Genomic DNA, 20,370 nt, shown 5'->3' on the forward strand with positions numbered 1-20,370 from the left:
ACCAAACGTGCCTAAAATCCACAACCCGGCCAGGAATCGAATCGGAGCCCTCTGAAAATTAGACCATAATTCTGACCATACAGCCAAGGAGCAGGACTTTTAAAAATGGTATATGCAGAGCGCAGCGTAAGTCAGTTAACCGCTGCGCATAATTACATATCACTATCAATGGTCAAATTTAAACTATTTAAGTAATGGCGGAACCTATGCGTAGTGAAGGAAATTTGTTTAAAGAGTACTGGTAGGACTGCCTCTTTAGTAATCAGTGACAAGCTGGCTTCATTTGTGCATTCACTGTTAGCGGGAGATAATTTGCCACAAAGCAGCATATGTTTGTTTTACAGAAGTGGTGACAACTTGACCGAAATTTTGAAGATGTAAGACAATTGTTCGTCGAAAAGTTCCCACATATTCAGCTACCATGCAAACAAACTATCTATAAATTAAGTGGAAGGTTCGAAGGGACAGGTTCTGTAGCTGAGTGCCGCCAAAAGTCAATAGCTACAGAAGAAAATCTCCAGGTCGTTGCACAGGCATTCATTTAATCACCCAGGAAATCAGTAAGAAGACTTTTAAGGAACTAAAACTTTCCAAGATAAGTATAAGGAGAATGTGAAAAACATTACATCTGAAGCCTTATAACCCTACATTGCTACACGCCATAAATGATGATGATCCTGATCGAAGAAGTGAATTTTGTGAGTGGTACGTGATTCAAAATAAAAGTGAACCTAACTCTTTTACCAAAAAACAAAACAAAAAAAAAGTGGGATGATGAAACATGTTTTCATTTAAATGGAAGAGTTAACAAACATAATTACGTGTGCTGGGTTCTGAAAATTTAATTGAGCAAAAATTAAATGTTCCTGGAGTTACGAGTTGGGCAAGTATATGCAGCGAAGGAGTAATAGATCCATATTTTTTCAATAGAATCGTGACTGCGAACATGCACCGTACCTTCGAATGTTAAGGGAAGTTATGATAGAATTAAATAATAACCTTGTATGTGAAGCAGTGCAAAACAATCTTATTTGGCCGCAAGCTGGTGCTCTAGTGCTCTACCGCGCTACGGAATTTTGAATTATTGAATGGCTACTGGAGAATGGAAAGGAATGAGGAATAAAATCGACTGGGCGCCGAGATCATCGGACCTCATGCCATGTAATTTTTCAATGTGAGGGATACTGAAGGCTAATTTTTCGCTATGAAGCAACTAAAACTACAACACTAAAGGGATTTGATAAGACAAAAATTTGCTTGGTAATAATGGGGACACCGAGCTCGATAGCTGCAGTCGCTTAAGTGCGGCCAGTATCCAGTATTCTGGAGATAGTAGGTTCGAACCCCGCTATCGGCAGCCCTGAAGATAGTTTTCCGTGGTTTCCCATTTTCACACCAGGCAAATGCTGGGGCTGTACCTTAATCAAGGCCACGGCCGCTTCCTTCCCACTCCTAGCCCTTTCCTGTCCCATCGTCGCCAAAAGACCTATCTGTGTCGGTGCGACGTAAAGCAACTTGCAAAATAATAATAATAATAATAATAATAATAATAATAATAATAATAATAATAATAATAATAATAATAATAATAATAATAATAATAATAATAATAATAATAATAATGGGGACAAGTATGGCAAGATACGTAAATCAGTATTTGAACGATATATTTAATCTTTACAAACAATGAAGGCTACTTGGAACAATTTCTATAGGACCACAGTTTTTGTATAAACCATTAACGCTTCACTATACCATGCATTTTCCGTTAACTGACTTGTGCCGCAAATATTAGATTAAATATGTTGTCCTGCGTTTTAAATCAAAAGTCTGGCATTTTCTAAGTGAATGAATGACCTACATTTGAAATTTTTGACATTTCATTTCTGTATGTGAAGAAGTTACTATACACAAATATTAAAACGCAATGATAGGGGCCTGCATAGTCAAGGCGGTAAAAGGGTATTCTGTTCACCCGAAAGGACGTGGGTTCGTTTCACCTTCAGGTAATCGAAAAATTTAAGAAACGTAATTTCTATTTCTGAAGTGGCTCATGACCCTCAGGTTCTCTCAGCCTACGCCAAAAATGAGTACCTGGTTAATTCCTGGAGGTAAAAGCGGCTGGGCATAGAGATAACCACTTTATCTCACTTGCTGCCGAGGGGTAAGGATAGTAGAAAACTTTACCTTCCACTGCCCCAAGGGCCCTCATAGAGTGTGCGGAGAGGCTTTTAAAAGGTAATTATAAAATTAGTTCTAAATAATTATAACAATCCCGTGTGGATGAAGACATTCCTAGCTCAATATTTATACGAGAACATCCAATTATTTAGAGTTCACTGACAGACTCGTCCAGCTACATTTATCTAATTGTAGGCGTATGAATTACTCACATGAGTAAGAGTTCAAAGGAAGCAAGATAATTAATTCCATAAAAGACTAAACATTTACAAGCTATACATATCTTTAATTAATGTAAGTTCATTTCGTTCTATATATAAGCACATTTCAGCTTAGGTGGATAATATCAACCAGTCTCGCAAGTTTATTTTTTAATAAGTTGCTTTACGTCACGCCGACACAGATAGGTCTTATGGCGACGATGGGATAGGAAAGGGTTAGAAGTAGAAAGGAAGAGGCCGTGGCATTAATTATGGTACAGCCCCAGCATTTGCCTGGTGTGAAAATGGGAAACCAAGGAAAACGATCTTGAGGGCTGCCGAAAGTGGAGTTCGACCCCGCTATCTCCCGAGTGCAAGATCACGGCTGCGCACCCCTAATCGCACGGCCAACTCGCTCGTTAGTCTCGTAAGTGAACAACATGTCTCTGTAAGTGGGGACTTACAGTATACTGGTGGCTTTTTGAGGCAACTGTCTCAACTGATTGAGAATGTTTTAATATTTTTCAAAGTTAGAAAGCTTTTTTTTATTTTTGTTATTGAAAAAGCAAATATGCAGAAATGGTTGAGTCGTTCTGTAACAGTACTTTTGTGTGTATACGATACTATATGTACGAGGGCTGTAAATAAAGTAGTGGGAACGTAGTCCAGACACTCGCAGGAGATCGGACATGCGCGAAGAGGATATGGGAGCGGTCAGGTGCCGCTGTTATCGATGTGTAGAGTGCATCTGACGGACATCCAGTTGGGAGTGTTGTTGCTGTGTGGCGTTGAAGTGAAGAGTGTTCATTTTACCGCTCTAAAGCATGTTTCAAAGAGGTGATCAGCGTTCGTGGATTAAAATCGAGGTTGCCCGTGCATTAGAATGTTATCGAGGATTACCTGAAGCCTGTGGCGAGAATGCATAACCGTACAGGACGGTTGCACGATGGGTCAAGGCGTTTCGTGAGGGTCAGAATTAGACTACGGATTTGCACAGCACAGGTCGGCCGTCCATTCCTCAAGGTGAGATTGACGTCGTGAGTAGTCTCGTTTACGTAGACCATCAATGGACTCTCCGGGAATTATCCGTAGAGGTTGGTCTTAGTCATCAAACGGTGTGGTACATACTGACAAAATGTCTGAACATGAGGAAAATTGCTTCCCGTTGGGTTCCACTCAACTCACCGACGTGCTGAAATGGCACACCGGGCGAGTTGGCCGTGCGGTTAGGGGCGCGTGACTGTGAGCTTGCGACCGAGAGATAGTGGGTTCGAATCCCACTGTCGGCAACCCTGAAGATGGTTTTCCATTTTCACACCAGGCAAATGCTGGGTCTGTACCTTAATTAAGGCCGCGGCTGCTTCCTTCCAACTCCTAGGCCTTTCCTATCTCAAAGTCGGCATTAGACTTATCTGTGTCGGTGCGACGTAAAGCCACCAGCAAAGAAAAAAAAAGGAATGGCACAGGTATGCACTGGCTGGCATCAACCAGGACAGATACCGCCATTGATGAGACGTGGGCACGAGCCTACGAGCATGAATTAAAGCGTCAATCGAATGAATGGCGTCACCCAGGTTCACCATATCCACAGAAATGTTGACAGGAACCCAGTCGGGTGAAACTTACATTGATTGTGGCATACGACTACAAGGGCGTTATTCTTACATGTATCGTCGCCATAAGACCTATCTGTGTCGGTGCGACGTAAAGCAAATAGAAAAAAAAAAAAAAATTCTTACATGTGCTCTGGCTGAGGGACAAACCGTCAACAGTAATTGCCAATTTGTGGAGCGACATCTGCGTCCGGCGATGCGGCGCAAATGTCCACGTTTATTGCTTTCTTATGCTATATTGCTCTTTTTTTGTTTCGTAATCCACTCATTCATTTAATTTCTTTCCAGTAGCAGTGTATATAGTAAAATAGTAACTGTTGCATTAGTATAATAATAATTTCGTGTGGCTATTTCTAGCCGGGTGCAGCCCTTATAAGGCAGACCCTTCGACGAGGGTGGGCGGTATCTGCCATGTGTAGGTAACTGCGTGTTATTGTGGTGGAGGATAGTGTTATGTGTGGTGTGTGTGAGTTGCAGGGATGTTGGGGATAGTACAAACACCCAGTCCCCGAGCCACTGGAATTAACCAATGAAGGTTAAAATCCCCGGCCCGGCCTGGAATCGAACCCGGGACTCTCTGAACCGAAGGCAGTACGCTGATCATTCAGCCAACGAGTCGGACGTTGCATTAGTAATACTCGAATATATCGTTGCTAGGCAATGAAAAACCTCGTAATTTCACTCATGAGAAAACCATGTTTCTCCGTCATTCTTGTGAAGGCTTGCCGCGTTGCCTGAGAAGGGAACAGAAGACTCCAATGGTGGAATAACTGGGCTATCATTGAGCAATTAAAATGACAGGAGCAGTTCTCCGGCCGTTGCTGACCGCTCAGTTTTGAGTTTCTCCTGTAAACTTTACTCCGAAGGGGTTATGAGGTTTCTTTTGCCCAGGGACGATTATATACAATACATTGCTGTTATTATTGGGGATCAGGGTGGTGTGGCGTCTTAGCTGCTTGCCTGTCGTCCCGGCGACCGTGGTTTGATTCCTGGTGGTTTTTTGGGGGTGGGATTTTCAGTTGAAAATCACGTGGTGTCAGGAAGGGCATGCGACCTTAAATCCCGGCCACAACTCTTTCAAGCTTCAGTGCGCGCTGGGACCCTGAGCAAACGGGATGAGCTGGCATCCAGCAACAAACATTTGTTATTTCTTGTATCGCAATATAATCATACTTCGGGGGTACGAAGATAAAACTATTGGATTTTGGGAGTACGCCAGCCATAAAGTTTGAATACTACCGCCTATCATGTCGCAAACAATGCCAAGCTCTTATTGCAACGGGCCCGGCTGAGTGGTTCAAACGGTTGAGCCACTAACCTCCTGATCCCAACTTGGCAGGTTCGATCCTGGCTCAGTCCCGTGGTATTTGAAGGTGCTGAAACACGTGAGCCTCGTTTTGGTAGATTTAGTCGCACGTAAAAGAACTCCTGCGGGATTTAATTCCGGCACCTCGGCGGCTCCGAAAACCGTAAAAGTAGTTACTGGGACGTAAAACGAATGACATTATTATTATTATTATTATTATTATTATTATTATTATTATTATTATTATTATTATTATTATTGCAACGGTGGCATTGGGAGGTGGTCTTGGAACATCCTCCGTACTCACCAGACATGAGTCCTTGTGACTTCGATCTGTTACCGAAGTTGAAGAAACCCCATCCAAGGCCGCCGATTTCCTGACGTGTCATTTGTACTCCGCGCAGTAGGGCGCTCCGTCGCTGTCATCAACAGAGAACGCTTTGCCAAAGGTCCCCAACGACTTCCCGACATTTGGCAAAAGGTAATAGACTTTACGGATGATTACACTGAAGAAAGTATTGCAATTGTACTTGTTAGTTTACTAAATATTATGTTCCGTCCATTTTGCCATACTTTATTTACAGCCCTCGTATATCCTGTATCATCATCTTAGCTTTGCCCATGAGTTAAATCAGGTCTTGGCAGATAGAATCCAATTTTTATAAAGTATGGCCTTGGGATGCATTTATAGTAATAGCAAATGCTATGCAACCTTCACCAGGTAATATAGACGCAAACCAACTCCATTTGAATAAGCTAGAAGCTCTACAGGAACTGAGTGGCCAACAGTCAAGCTGATTCGAACCCGCCAACCATTAGGCGATCAAGTGATTCTCCCTCCCACTCAACTGCCTCAAAGTCTCTACTGATCCGTTAAATTGAAAACTGGAAGAACCTCTTATTCAGTTTATACAACCCAGTATTTGATTTCTTAAAAACAAATTTTAAAATTATTAACTGATATTGAAACTCAAGGTTTTAATTTAGGGCATGAACAACGGAAATCTGTTTAGTGGTTATCACACAATTTATTTATTTATTTATTTAATAAATTATGATATTTAGAGGAACCACTTTATTTTTCTCACGGTCCTACCGGGCGAGTTGGCCGTGCGGTTAGAGGCTCGCGGCTGTGAGTTTGCATCCGGGAGATAGTGGGTTCGAATCCCACTGTCGGCAGCCCTGAAGATGGTTTTCCGTGGTTTCCCATTTTCACACCAGGCAAATGCTGGGGCTGTACCTTAATTAAGGCCACGGCCGCTTCCTCCCAATTCCTGGGCCTTTCCTATCCCATCGTCGCCATAAGACCTGTCTGTGTCGGTGCGACGTAAAGCCACTAGCAAAAAAAAAAAAGAGTAGTATCAACGTCCTGAAATTATGTTCTGAAGAATGAGCCTCTCACAAGGTTGTACAACATATTGAACTTCTGAAATTTGGTTCCTTACGGAAGTATACTGTATATAAGAATGATAATGTGGTGATTCACGTTTAAAAAGGAAAAGTGCTAGGATTATCAGTTTCGTAACATTAATTGAAGAGGAGAGAGGAATAATGAAGACGTCGGTTCAGGTAAGGAAAGGTTACACATTTGGAGGAGATGAATGAAAAGAAACGCCATGTAGCCGAAAGTGTTCTTGACCGTTAACTATCTGCTGTATGAAGAAGAGGAAGGCCTAAAAACAGCTTACCTCTGATGTCGAAAGAAAAGAAGTTCCCGACGACGGAAAATGCAACTACGTTTGATTAAACCTGGAGGATCTGGAACAGTTGCTCCACAACGAGGGCACAGATGAAAATTTAATCCATGACGAAACAAGAAAAGAAGAAGAATAAGAAGAAATACTACTACTACTATTTTGATTTTTTCTTTCGTAGCCTAGACTACTAGACATCATGATCGTATAGTTTTATACCACCAATTAGTATCCAACGCCTTGATCTAGGGTTTAGTATACTAGTTTCACGTCTAGTTCGTCTGAGTTCGATTCCCGAACTCTGTAAAAAAATTATAATTGAGTAGAAGAACTGGAACACGTTGATCTTTACTTAATAAATGAGAAGAGAATACGGTTGAAACCCATTGTCAGGTTTCTTAAGAGTGGTTTTCCTACTTCTGCTCCGTATGAAGCAATCAATCAGGCATCACTAACCTGCATTTAAGGCTGTCACTCAGGTGGCAGATTCCCCAACAGTTTTACCTAGATTTCCCTTAAATTATTTTGAAAGAAGTTGGAAATGTATCAAACATCTCTCTGTCGGTAAATTACTCCAGTCGTTAATTCCTCCTCCTGTACACGAATATTTGTCCCAAATTTCTCCTCTTGAATTCCAATTTTATATTCACATTATTATCTTTCCTACTTTTAAAAACTTCACTCAAACGTATTCGCCTACTAACGTCATTCCACGCCATCTCTTCCACTGGTAAGCTCGGAACATGCCGCTTAGGGCCGGTTCTACCACCTACTGGTAAAGTAGCGCGTAATTTGCCCTCCGCGTAAAAGGCTGTTTCCGTTCGACCACTCCCAGGTAGCGATATCGGCAGCATAAATCGTCGTTACCCGGCGCGTAATTTATTGGCCACTTCGAGGACCCGGTAAGATTTTACCTGCCGGGCAAGTTTTGAGAGCTGAACATTATTAGCTGTATTTCTGGTAACATACAACTGAAATTAGCTTAGTATACTGAAAAAAAGCATTATGCTGTAACAGTGATCGATATTGTATTGCAGGATTTTGAACATTAATGCTTCCTTAGAGTTGCAACGGTCACACCAGCCTCTCGCATTGATAGCGTAGGGAACACATTTTACACGTCAAGCTTTCGCAAATAAACTCTAAAAGGATATAAAATCGAAACCTATTTGGAAATAATTTCAAATGAAATTTAACGTTATACTTTTTCAGTTTTCAAACTCCAGGTATAACTTGTTGCTATGTAGCCATAATACCTCAAGGTACCTCGTAGCGTAGTGGCTAACGCGCTCAGTTCATAATACGAGGTTTTTCAGGTTCGAATCTTCATTATGACGAATCCTTTTTTTCCTCGTTATTAGCGTTGTATTAATCTGTATGCCTCTTTTCATACGTTCTTTTGTTAATAACATATTTCATTGAAATGTTTAATCACAATATTATGTCTACTAGGAAAATGCTTTATATGTGTGCTACTTATAGATAGTGATGATACGATTAATATAGCATACCGTATAGGACTGTCGCCCAGGTAGCAGGTTCCCTATCAGTTGTTTACATAGTCTTCTTGTAAATTATTTCGAAGAAATTGGAAACTATTCCATTCCCTAATTCCACTTCCTATGATGGATATTTACCCCGATTAGTTCTTTAACAGTGCGGTACCTTCCAACTTTATCTTCATAAACATTAGAATGAAATGCATTATAAATAAATGGAAGCATGTGGAACTAAACGAGGTCACAGAGCTAGTTGCAAATAGAGCATCGTGGAGATACTTAATCAATTCACAGAAGCCTGCAGATAGAATGCTCAAAGGCATTAAGTCCGTAAAGAAGATGTTAGGTGTATATACGTATATGGAAGAGCGTGAAAGAGTTACGAACAACGGCAGGGAACGAAACTATGTGTTAATGTAAATTAGAAATACGATGAAAACCTGCGTACCTTCTATTACGCAGCGAGCGATTTGACCAATCTACTACGAGAATACTTTCCAAAAACGCTGCCTGACATGACAGGTTATAAGTTAACTGGCATAAGAAAATGTAATCTCGAGATTTTAAACCCAATTAGGTATTGATTTTGAAGCTCATAGATTAAAATCACGAAAGCTTGACATAAATAGTTGTCCATAACTCTTATGACTCCCCTTATTAAGCTTTTTGAAGATAATCAACAGATGCAAGCACAGGGAAATAAGACAATCGAAATGAGCTTCATACATCTGACGATAGATAGCAGCACACTCGAAAGCGAGAAGTCGCTGAAAATCAGTCTAGCCAACTCCGTATATCGGTGTCTAGCTCCTGATAGCTACCCAGCGCTTGCGCGGAGGTGGTTGCACGCAACGCAAAGTACCAGCTGCTTTACACCCCCAGGTAGTTTACCTCCCGGGCAGCTGCCAGCCACTTTACCAGCAGATGGTAGAACCGGCCCTTTTAGTCGAGCAGCTTGTCTCCTTACTCCTAAGTCTTCCCAGTCCAAAATTTGCAACACTTTCGTAACACTACTCTTTTGTCGGAAATCACCCAGAACAAACCGTGATGCTTTCCTCCGGATGTTTTTCCAGTTCTCAAACCAAGTAATTCTGATGAGGGTCCCATACACTGCAACCATACTCTAATTGGTATCTTCCCACTGACTTATACGCCCTCACATCCTTAGTATAACCCATAAATACTCTCATAACCATATGAAGAGATCTTCTTTCCTGGTCGCCTATGTGTCAAGTATCAGTTGGATGTCTCTGGAATGCCGTTTCTATTCAAGGCCTTTTAGACTGTACGCCACCATGTTGCTTCCGGGCACCTCTCCTTGGTTCCTCGATCCCAAGAGCTCTCTTAACGGGATGGTCTTCATCTCGACGTTGTACGTGTCCGTACCAGCGCAATTGCCGCTCATCCAATTCCTCACTGACAGGAGCCGTATTAAATGATCCTCATATATACTCATTGCGCACTCGGTCCAAGAGAGAGAGACAGGCGCTGATCATCGCAGCATCCACATTTCCGTTATTTATGCATTTGCTGATCATGATTCTTGTGCCTTGCCCAACACTCGGAGCAGTAAGTGAGGGCAGGTCTAAGAACAGTCTTTATGCCTGTCAGCAAACGCCATTTGGTCCATCCAACCAGTGTTGCCAACCCACAAATCTTTTCTCCGCTAAATTTTAGTTGAAAATCCGCTAAATTCCGCTAAATTTCGAACTGAAGCAAAATAGCATATGCCAGCTGTTTTAATAAAAGAGATTAACTCAACATTCACCAGTTTCAGAACAGGAGTTCATCATATTCTCCTCCGCGCACTATATGATCTGAAGCAGATGTGCTGAGTTGAGGTCCTGTGGTTTCATATGAAGCCACATGGTACTATTCTTTTTCAAAGAATATGCTCGCAGTTCACAGCAGCCAAGACCACAGGGAAATTTTCAAATATATTTCGAAAGTTATTTTCACTTTCAATACTGTTTTCATTGTTTTTGATAAGTGCGGAAAGAATTAATGTCAAACAATTTCGCATTTAAATTGCACTGCCAATAGACGCACCGTTCGTATTTGAGATCACCTATCTGTGTCGGTGCGACGTAAAGCAAGTAGCAAAAAGCGTATTTGAGATCACTGGGAAGCTCGACCAATTAGTCTCTTAAAGTTTAATTATTTAACCACTCTTTACGAAATATCTAACTACTTTTTAACCTTTTCTTCGACATATTGACGTACCAAATAGAACCTGGTGTCAAAAGAAACACGTTATCAAACACGACACTACTCGGCTCATCAAGAGTAGAGTAACGATTGTAACAAATACTGACTGAGGCTGTGGGCTAGAGCTGGTTTAGAAAACGAATGGTAGCATGCAACATTAGTTCAATACAACAGAAATAAGTAGACTATTATGCCGTACTAAGTTCTATATTATTATTTTTCTCCTGGTGATGAAAGGTGATATTGTTACCGCTGAAAATCGCTAAAAGAAGTTCGAAAATCCGTCAAACAACACGCTGTCCGCTAAATGGAAAATTTATCCGCTGTTGCATTTTAAAATCCGCCAAATCTGGCGGAAAATCCGCTGAGTTGGCAACACTGCATCCAACGTTGATGCGATGCTTCACGTCGTCATCAATCGTCGTATCGGTGGTAATAACTGAGCCCATGCACTTGAATTTATTCATCATATGACGAGATCTGCAACCTTTATTTTCCATACAGACACCATAAATACACAGGTTATCAGACTTCATGGTATTGTTTATCACGACATCTACATTAAATAATGGACGCTCAGGGTGGTCTTATTTTACAGTTCAAGGCATTGTACTCAATACGGAAGAACTATCCCTCGAAAAATACAATCCCGCACATTTCACGATATGTACGAGTATTACGTCATCGAAAGAAGTCAGCATCTATAACAATAAGTTCGACCGTCATACTGCAGAATTTGCAAAATAATGTCAAGAGCATTTTCTCACTATAAATGAATAATCAAACACGAATGGCCACATTTTACAATAAATGAAATGTTTTCCTTGAACGGTTGCGAATGAATGAACTCGAGGTTTTATGTGTGTAAGTTCCACCTCGTTAATCGTTTACAACGTCGTAAAAAAAAAAAAAAAAAAAAAACGGGAATGGCAGGAATTCTGAAGGTTATACCATTTACTACATTATATCGACCTATTGTATTGTTAGAAATAAGTACTACAAATAAACAGATCAACAAAGGTACCAAAAATATTCAAACGTTATCAAACTCATAAATAGTTCCTTTATCCTTCGCAAAGGTGAGTTGAAGCTACAGGCCTCATTAATTTCGATAATTGAAGTTTAGATACTCGTAACTGAAAGGCTGTGTTGGCCTACTCTCATTTCATTTTCCAACGAAATTGTCACGAATGAGATAAGCAGAGTGACCGAGAAAGTTGACTGTGTGGTTAGTGTCGCGTAGACGTAAGCTTGTATTCCGGAAATGTTGGGTTCAAATCCCACTATCAAAAACAAAACAGACTGGAGCTCTAAAATTTGATGAGCCATTACGCTACTTCTCCCTGTCAATGAATAATTAATCATCCTTGTAATTCTGCTACTACTCACCTCCGTTAGAGTGCATTAATGACGATGGGTACGGCAGCTAGTAGTGAACCGGGCGAGTTGGCCGTGCGGTTAGGAACGAGCAGCTGTGAGCTCGCATCCGGGGGATAGTGGGTTCGTATCCCACTGTCGGCAGTCCTGAAGATGGTTTTCCGTGGCTTCCCATTTTCACACAAGGCAAATTCTGGGGCTGTACCTTAATTAAGGCCACGGCCGATTCCTTCCCATTCATAGGCCTTTTCTGTACCATCGTCGGCATAAGACCTATCTGTGTCGGTGCGACGTCAAGCAAAATAGCAATATATATGTATGCCAGGTGGCTCACGAACGCCGTACTTTCTACTTATAAATGTCCCGCATGCATAAGTGATGAGTGGGGTATCTACCAACTGATTTTCACAGGCGTACTACTGCCAGCGGGCAGTTTACGTCAAAATATGAAGAGATAAGAACTAGATTGTCGCTCGCAGCATGTTACTCAGCGCTACTGGTCAAATGCACCCCTTGCATTAGTAAACCTCGTTTTCCAACCGCATATTTCTAGGCTGGTGTATGGTACAGCCGCACTGTATTTATTGTCTGCATATCGACAATGGCTAGTGTGTTCAGCAGCGACGAATGCACAGACATTATGTTAATCTGGACAACCCGGTCGGAATGCAGCCGAAGCTCCAAACAGACGTATGCCTTCTACACAAGTATTTCACCGAACAGTATCGTTTTTGTTTCATTCAAGCAACTCTTTTATCGAGTGGAGTGTCTACACATGTATAAATTAACAAGCTATTAAATTTCCTTTTCTGCATCTTTGGCGTGTTTACAAACAGTAGCGGCGATTAGGGGGTGGGGCGAGAAGGGACAGTGGCACCCTCCCCTCCCCACCACTTTTCGGAGTAAACATTACATTTTTCCACTTTAGCCAGCTGGAACTAGGAATTATTTAAAAATAAGCTATTTGTACAAGCCTTGTTGTCTTATCTGCTAATTCTTTCCTTTATTTTTTAATTATTAACATAATTATTGGCGGAAATACGCACAAAATGCCGTTCGTCGCGGCTAAGCGATTTGTATAGCGCTACGGCAGGTAAAGGAGACTTTGCATGTGTTGTGAGGAAGGGTAGTAGGGGTACATATTTTTTTTGACAAGGTCGTGGACATTAAGTTATAATTCACCCGCTTGCCGCGCGCATCCATCAGTCTGGCACTCTCTTTTAGTGCCAATTAGTTTCTTAGTGTGTATTCAAATACTAAATTATTTTTAATTGCATAATCATGCCGTACTTCTATTTAATTGTACCGGGTGAGCTGGCCGTGTGGTTAGGGGCGCACGCAAATGTGAGACTGCACCCGGGAGATAGTGGTTTCGAATCCCACTGTCGGCAGCCCTGAAGATGGATTTCCGTGGTCTCCCATTTTCACCAAAGGCAAAGGCTGTACATTAATTACGGCCACGGCCTCTTCCTTTCCACGCGTAGCCCTTTCCTGTTTCATCGTTGCCGTAAGTCCTATCTGTGTCGTTGCGAAGTAAAGTCAATTGTATAAAAAAATATTTAATTGTAATTTCAACGGGAGTTAATACCAACTTTACTTTCTCCGCAATAAATTCTTTCGTTTGTGTTATGTTATTTATTATGTAAATGTAATTAACCTGCCCCGTGGTTTATTTGTAATAATACTTTTTTTGAGATTGTGATTAAGAGCCTCCGTGGCTCAGGTGGCAGCGCGCCGGCCTCTCACCTCTGGGTTCCGTGGTTCAAATCCCGGTCACTCCATGTGAGATTTGTGCTGGAAAAAGCGGAGGCGGGACAGGTTTTTCTCCGGGTACTCCGGTTTTCCCTGTCATCTTTCATTCCAGCAACATTCTCCACTATCATTTCATTTCATTAATCATTCATTAATCATTGCCCCAGAGGAGTGCGACAGGCCTCGGCAGCCGGCATAATTCCAATCCTCGCCGCTAGAAGAGGGCCTCATTCATTCCATTCCTGACCCGGTCAAATGACTGGAAACAGGCTGTGGATTTTCATTGAGATTGTGATTAAATGCTTTATACTAAAATTTTCTCCAGGTCTCACAAACAAACCACGGGACAGGTTAAATAGATTTACTTAATAAATAACATAACACAAAACAAATAGTTTAGCCCGGTGAAAGGAACGTTGGTTTTATCTCCCGTTGAAATTACAATTACAATTGAATTTATTTTATAATTGGTTTTACATTCGCCTGGGTTCGCACCCCACTATCGGCAGCCCTGAAGATGGTTTTCCGTGGTTTCCCATTTTCACACCAGGCGAGTGCTGGGGCTGTACCTTAAATAAGGCCACGGCCGCTTCCTTCCCACTCCTAACCCTTTCCTGTCCCATCGTCCCCATGAGACCTATCTGTGTCGGTGCGACGTAAAGCAACTAGCTACATTCGCCTGTGTGGTGTAGTGGTTAGTGTGATTAGCTGCCACCCCCGGAGGCCCGGGTTCGATTCCCGACTCTGCCACGATGTTTTGAAAAGTGGTACGCGGGCTGGAACGTGGTCTACTCAGCCTCGGGAGGTCGACTGGGTAGAGGTGTGTTCGAGTGCCATCTCAGCCCTTCTCGAAGTGGTTTTCTGTGGTTTCCCACTTCTCCTCCAGGCAAACGCCGGGATGGTTCCTAACTTAAGGCCATGGCCGCTTCCTTCCCTCTTAGTTGTCTAACCCTTTCAAACTTCCCATTCCCCCCACCAAGGCCCCTATTCAGCATGGCAGGTGAGGCCGCCTGGGCGAGGTACTGGTCATCCTCACCACTTGTATTCCGACCTAATGTCTCACCCTCCAAGACACTGGCCTTCAGGCAGTAGAGGTGGGATCCATCGCTGAGTCTGAGGAAAAATCAACCCTGGAGTGTAAGCAGATTAAGAAGAATTGGCTTTACGACGCACCGACACAGATACGATTTATGGCGACGATGAGACAGGAAAGGGCTACGTGTGGAAAGGAAGAGGCCGTGGCCTTAATTAAGGTACAGCCCTATCACTTGCCTGGTGTGAAAATGGGAAACCACGGAAAACCATTTTCAGGCCTGCCGACAGTAGGATTCGAAACCACTATCTCCCGGGTGCAATCTCACATTTGTGCGCCCCTAACCACACGGCCAGCTCGCCCGGTACAAGTAAATAGAAGTACGGCATGATTATGTAATTAAAATAATTTAGTATTTGAATACACACTAAGAAAATAACAAACACTAAACGAGACTGCCAGACTGACGGATGCGCGCGGCAAGCGGGTGAATTATAACTCAGTGTCCACGACCTTGTCAAAAAAATATGTACCCCTACTACCCTTCCTCGCAGCACATGCAAAGTCTCCACTACTTGCCGCGGCGCTATACAAATCGGTTAGCCGCGACGAACGGCATTTTGTGCGTATTTCCACCAATAATTGTGTTAATAATTAAAGAAAGTAAAGGAAATAATTAGCAGGTAAGACAGAAAGGCTTATACAAACAGCTTCTTTTTACATAATTCCTAGTTCCAGCTGGCTAAAATGGAAAAAAAAGTAATGTGTACTCCAAAAAGTTGGGGGAGGGTGCCACTGTCCCTCCTCGCCCCACCCCCTAATCACCACTACTGTTTGTAAACACGCCAAAGATGCAGAAAAAGAAATTTAACATACATACATACATACATACATACATACATACATACATACATACATACATACATACATACATACATACATACATTATCATTATAAACTGTTATGCCTTTCAGCGTTCAGTCTGCAAGCCTATGTGAATTTAGGAAATTTAATAACTTATTAATTTATAAACGTGTAGAAATTCCACTCGATAATAGAGTTGCTTGTATGAAACAAGAACTAATACTGTTCGGTGAAATACTTGTGTAGAAGGCCTACGTCTGTTTGGAGCTTCGGCTGCATTCCGACCAGGTTGTCCAGATTAAAATAATGTCTGTGTATTTGTCGCTTCTGAACACACTATCCATTGCCGATATGCTGACAGCAAATATAGTGCGGTGTACCATACATCAGCCTAGAAATATGCGGTGGAAAACGATGTTTACTATTGCAAGTGGTACATTAGACCTGTAAAGCTGAGCAACATGCTGCGAGCGACAGGCTGGTTCTTATCTCTTCATATTCTGACGTAACCTACCCGCTGGCAGTAGTGCGCCTGTGAAAATCAGTTGGTAGACACCCCATTCATCATTTGTATATACGGGACATTTGTAAGTAGAAAGTACGGCGTTCTTGAGCCACCTGCATACCTGCCAACTTTACAAAACCAAAAATCAGGAGATTTTGATATGAAAATCAGGAAAAATCAGGAGATACAATTGATCAAAACTGCTTATTCTACATGTCTTGCACAATACAGTACTACAATATATTTATAATACTTATTGTCTCAAAGCCCGATTGTAGCTATACGAGACTACAAGGCTAAAAATTACACATCTCTATTCCCTCACAGAAAGTATGTGAGTGAGATGATCGGTCCCTGATAAGCCTGCTGAAAATAGTATGAACGCATGTGAGAATTAGTCATGCACTTAGATGCCATTAGGCTACTTAGCATGCATGCATAGATTAATATATTGCACCAAGTGCCCGTGCGATAATGCAAAGCGCAATGCTATTTGGATCAAATAACTAGCTGATGAACCCGTGCTTCGCTACGGAATTGTCAGAAAGACTGTCCTTATAGTTTTCCCAACTAAAGTCAACATAGGTCATTACAATGACGCCAGTATGAATGTTGCGATAAAAAGCAATGTTGTCATATGAAATATTCGATAAAATGAAAACAGCACATTTTCTCACTTTTAGTGAAATGTACTACGGTGTCGATCTAACAGTTCAAAAGTTTCAGATCTAGAATGACCAGGCTGCAGACAGCCGCGAATACTCCTGTGTAATTATTCCGTTTAAGTGTGCACACTGCTCATTCCAATCACTGCCTCAGAGTAGGGATTGAATAGCTGGAATACTATGCTGATCCAGTGTGTTACGTAACAGTAGTATCATAAAATTTATGAACCAGAGGAATGGCATGCTAAAGAAGAGAGAGATCTAACACCCTACTCCCCAGCTACTTCCCGCCAATATTAAGGCAGGCTGTTATACTCAATACGCAGCAGTAATCCTATCTATCGGAGATAAATGGCAGCAGAATACACAAAGCACATCACAACAAACAATGATCAATGTAATGTTATTGCTGATCAATTTTATGAGCTTTCTATATTGGAGGCCTTCACACTCAGTTTTCTTCCAAATCTGTGATTTAGAGCATCCAATGTCAAGTGAATCCTCCTTTCTTTCACGACAATCTCTTGTGTTATTTAAACAATTGTTCCTTCATGACTTTTTTCTCATTCTTATAATTATCTTCACAATTTAATCACCATCACCACCAACATTATTGTAGTCGGTACGGTAAAACTTAATAACACATAAATAATCGGAAATTGTATTCTCTGTAACTTTTGTTATGTAGTACTTTTCAATATGACCAGTAAGATAGGTAATTAAAAATATTTTTGGCACCTTCCCCTGAACTACCATTTTGAACAGAGTGAATAAAATTATTTATAGCGTAGACTGTAGTTCCTTATTCCGCGACTTTACATAAAATTCTGTTCACCAATTTTCACGTACCCCGGCACTGATATGGACTTAGCAAAAAAATCCGAGTCCATGAATATCTCTATCAACATAGCCGGTACGGTAAAAATGTATAAGACGTAAATGATAGGAAATTTTATAATATATAACTTTAGTTATGTAGTATTTATCGATAGGGCCAATAATAACATAAATATTTGAGAATTAAATTTTAGGCCTTCCCCTAAACTACCATTTCACTCAGCGTGAATAAAATTATTTATGGCCTAGATTGTAGCGACTTATTCCCCGACGTTATATACCGATTTTCATTAAATTCTCTTCAGCCGTTTTCTCGTGATGAGCGTGCGTACGCACGTACGTACAGACAGAAATGACGGAAAATTAAAACGTGCATATCCCCTTGTTACTATGGATGGTCGCGACCGGTATGCAAATATCATTCTTTTTAAATTGTGAGCAATGTACGGACAAAACTCTTGTTTTATTTATATCGAGATAAATAAAAATTAGTCTGAATTGTCTCCAAATGGCTCGTAAAATCTCTAGAAAAGTCACTAGTAGTTATAGTAGTTATCATTGAAATTCTGTCACTAAATTACTAAGAAACACTCAATATCTAGCGACGAGTCTCTAGAATCGACCAAAGAGAATGGAATCGACTAAACTGATGTGAACGAACACCAACATAGAACGCCAGAACGAGAGATTGACAATCGATACACGCGTCGCGATATAAAGGTTTCAATAAACATCGTACATTCGCGAACATTTCTCGCATTCATAAACGTCGATGTTTCGTTTGAAAGCGGCCAATGAGTGAAGGATTTCCGGCCACTGGCGTAAAAAAGCTGAAACTGCGGGATTTGAAAATAAATGTTTGAAGTTCACCAAAAAATAAGCTAAAATCGGGAGAAATGATAGAATAATCGGGAGGCGGGAAAAACTGTCGAAAATCGGGAGTCTCCCGCCTAAATCGGGAAAGTTGGCAGGTATGCACCTGGTATATAGCTAGTAGTGAGATAAAAATTCAACAGAACCTACTTTTTATTTTGGTACACACAGTCTGAGATGAAATGAAGTTTGGAGAGAAAAATCCACAGTTGTAGCCTTTTAGGCAAGCAGCTCAATGTTGAAAACATCCTAGAGATCTGAGCTACAAATTTTAGGTAAATAAAATATAATTATGATAATTTATTTATTCCTAAATATTACAATCCTTTTCTTAATCATCGTTATCCCGTCGATTAGATTAGCAGTTGCACCACTAAAAGCGCTAATGTGCGTCAATGCGTTGTCTCACTTAAGCACCACTACGAGCGCTAATGTGAGTCAATGCAGAGTTTCACTTACGCCCTCATAACTACATTCGGTGTGGACATTTTTTTATGCAAATAGGTTACGTTGGCTCGGATTTGAATAAAAAAGAAAACGAGTAGAGATGCAGGCGATTTTACGCCGTTTTTCCGGAACTGCATTTAGGTCGGAAGTGATTTTCGAAATTTGTGTTTTTAGTTTGACAGACTCACAATTTGAAACCTTTCCTGGCCCTTTAGCCCTTCAACTTTCGGCACAATTGAGGAAATTCCTTAACTTGCTTTTTCGTAATATGGGGGACCCCTACTTTATCTGCTAAGAAATTTTTTCAACATAAAAATGACAGATAAAAAACACCATTTGATACGTGGGAATCAGTCTCCCTATATTTCCATTAGGAACCTTCAAGAATCAATAAATTAATTAGCCGACATTTTCACTCAATACTCTTACGATATCTGCGTTAACAATCTCATTTTGCATGCAAAAGCAAGCCAGATAGGAACAACCGTAAACAAGGTTTAGACATCAACATTAAGGGCAAGAAGCAATTATCAGGACATTTCACACTAACTATTGATTGTCAATTGCTGTCTCATCTGCCACACAACGGAATACTTCCTTTGTACAGTAATCATTAATAATTCGATAACCAGTCTCATTAATTTCGAAAATGAGCTAGCAGTCAATGTCAGTCACCTTCCACACGATCAATGTCGATAAATATTTCACTTACATGCCAAACATCGGTTCCGGTAATATAATGTACGTTGAAGGTCAAATCAAAATTAAAAGAAATTATACGTTCACTTAACCTTTTAACAAGCAGGACAAAATAATAAATGAATCTATGATTACAGACAGTCTACTTTCTTATCAAAGTGAGTACGAGCGATATGTCGTCAATTTTTCTTCCGTTAGAACAGGTTACTCTCTAAGGTTCTGCATGAAGAGTGAAGAGGAATTAACTACCACACTCCTAGTAAACTTCGGTTTAGTATATCTGGTGGCGTCTCCGAAAACCGTAAAAGTACAGTAGTTAGTGGAACGTAAAGCCAATAACATTATTATTAGTATATCTGGTTAGTGACATTCGCTTAGCTGAGGACGCAGATCACGTAACCTCCAGTTTTAGGTACTGGTCATAGGCGTAATTCGGGGGTGGCAAGGGGTGGCAGTTGCCACCCCAATATTTTGAAGGAAACCAAATTTTCGTAATATTAGAGACTTAGAAACACATATTTTAAAAGTACGTTTTTTGTTACTCTGTTTAATTTAGCTCAATGATCGTTGCAAAATTGTATAGGCTTCCTATATAATTTTCACAGAAATGATGTCTA

General features: G+C 41.0%; 1 long non-coding RNA gene across 1 annotated transcript in view; it reads right to left on the bottom strand.

Annotated features, from left to right (window-relative positions):
• LOC136878817 (uncharacterized) overlaps nt 1-20,370 on the bottom strand; it is a 409,179-nt gene that overhangs the window by 41,681 nt on the left and 347,128 nt on the right. The gene's annotated exons all lie outside the window — the stretch shown is intronic.

Source organism: Anabrus simplex, chromosome 8 (assembly GCF_040414725.1).
Source record: "Anabrus simplex isolate iqAnaSimp1 chromosome 8, ASM4041472v1, whole genome shotgun sequence".
NCBI classification, from domain to species: Eukaryota; Metazoa; Arthropoda; class Insecta; order Orthoptera; family Tettigoniidae; genus Anabrus; species Anabrus simplex.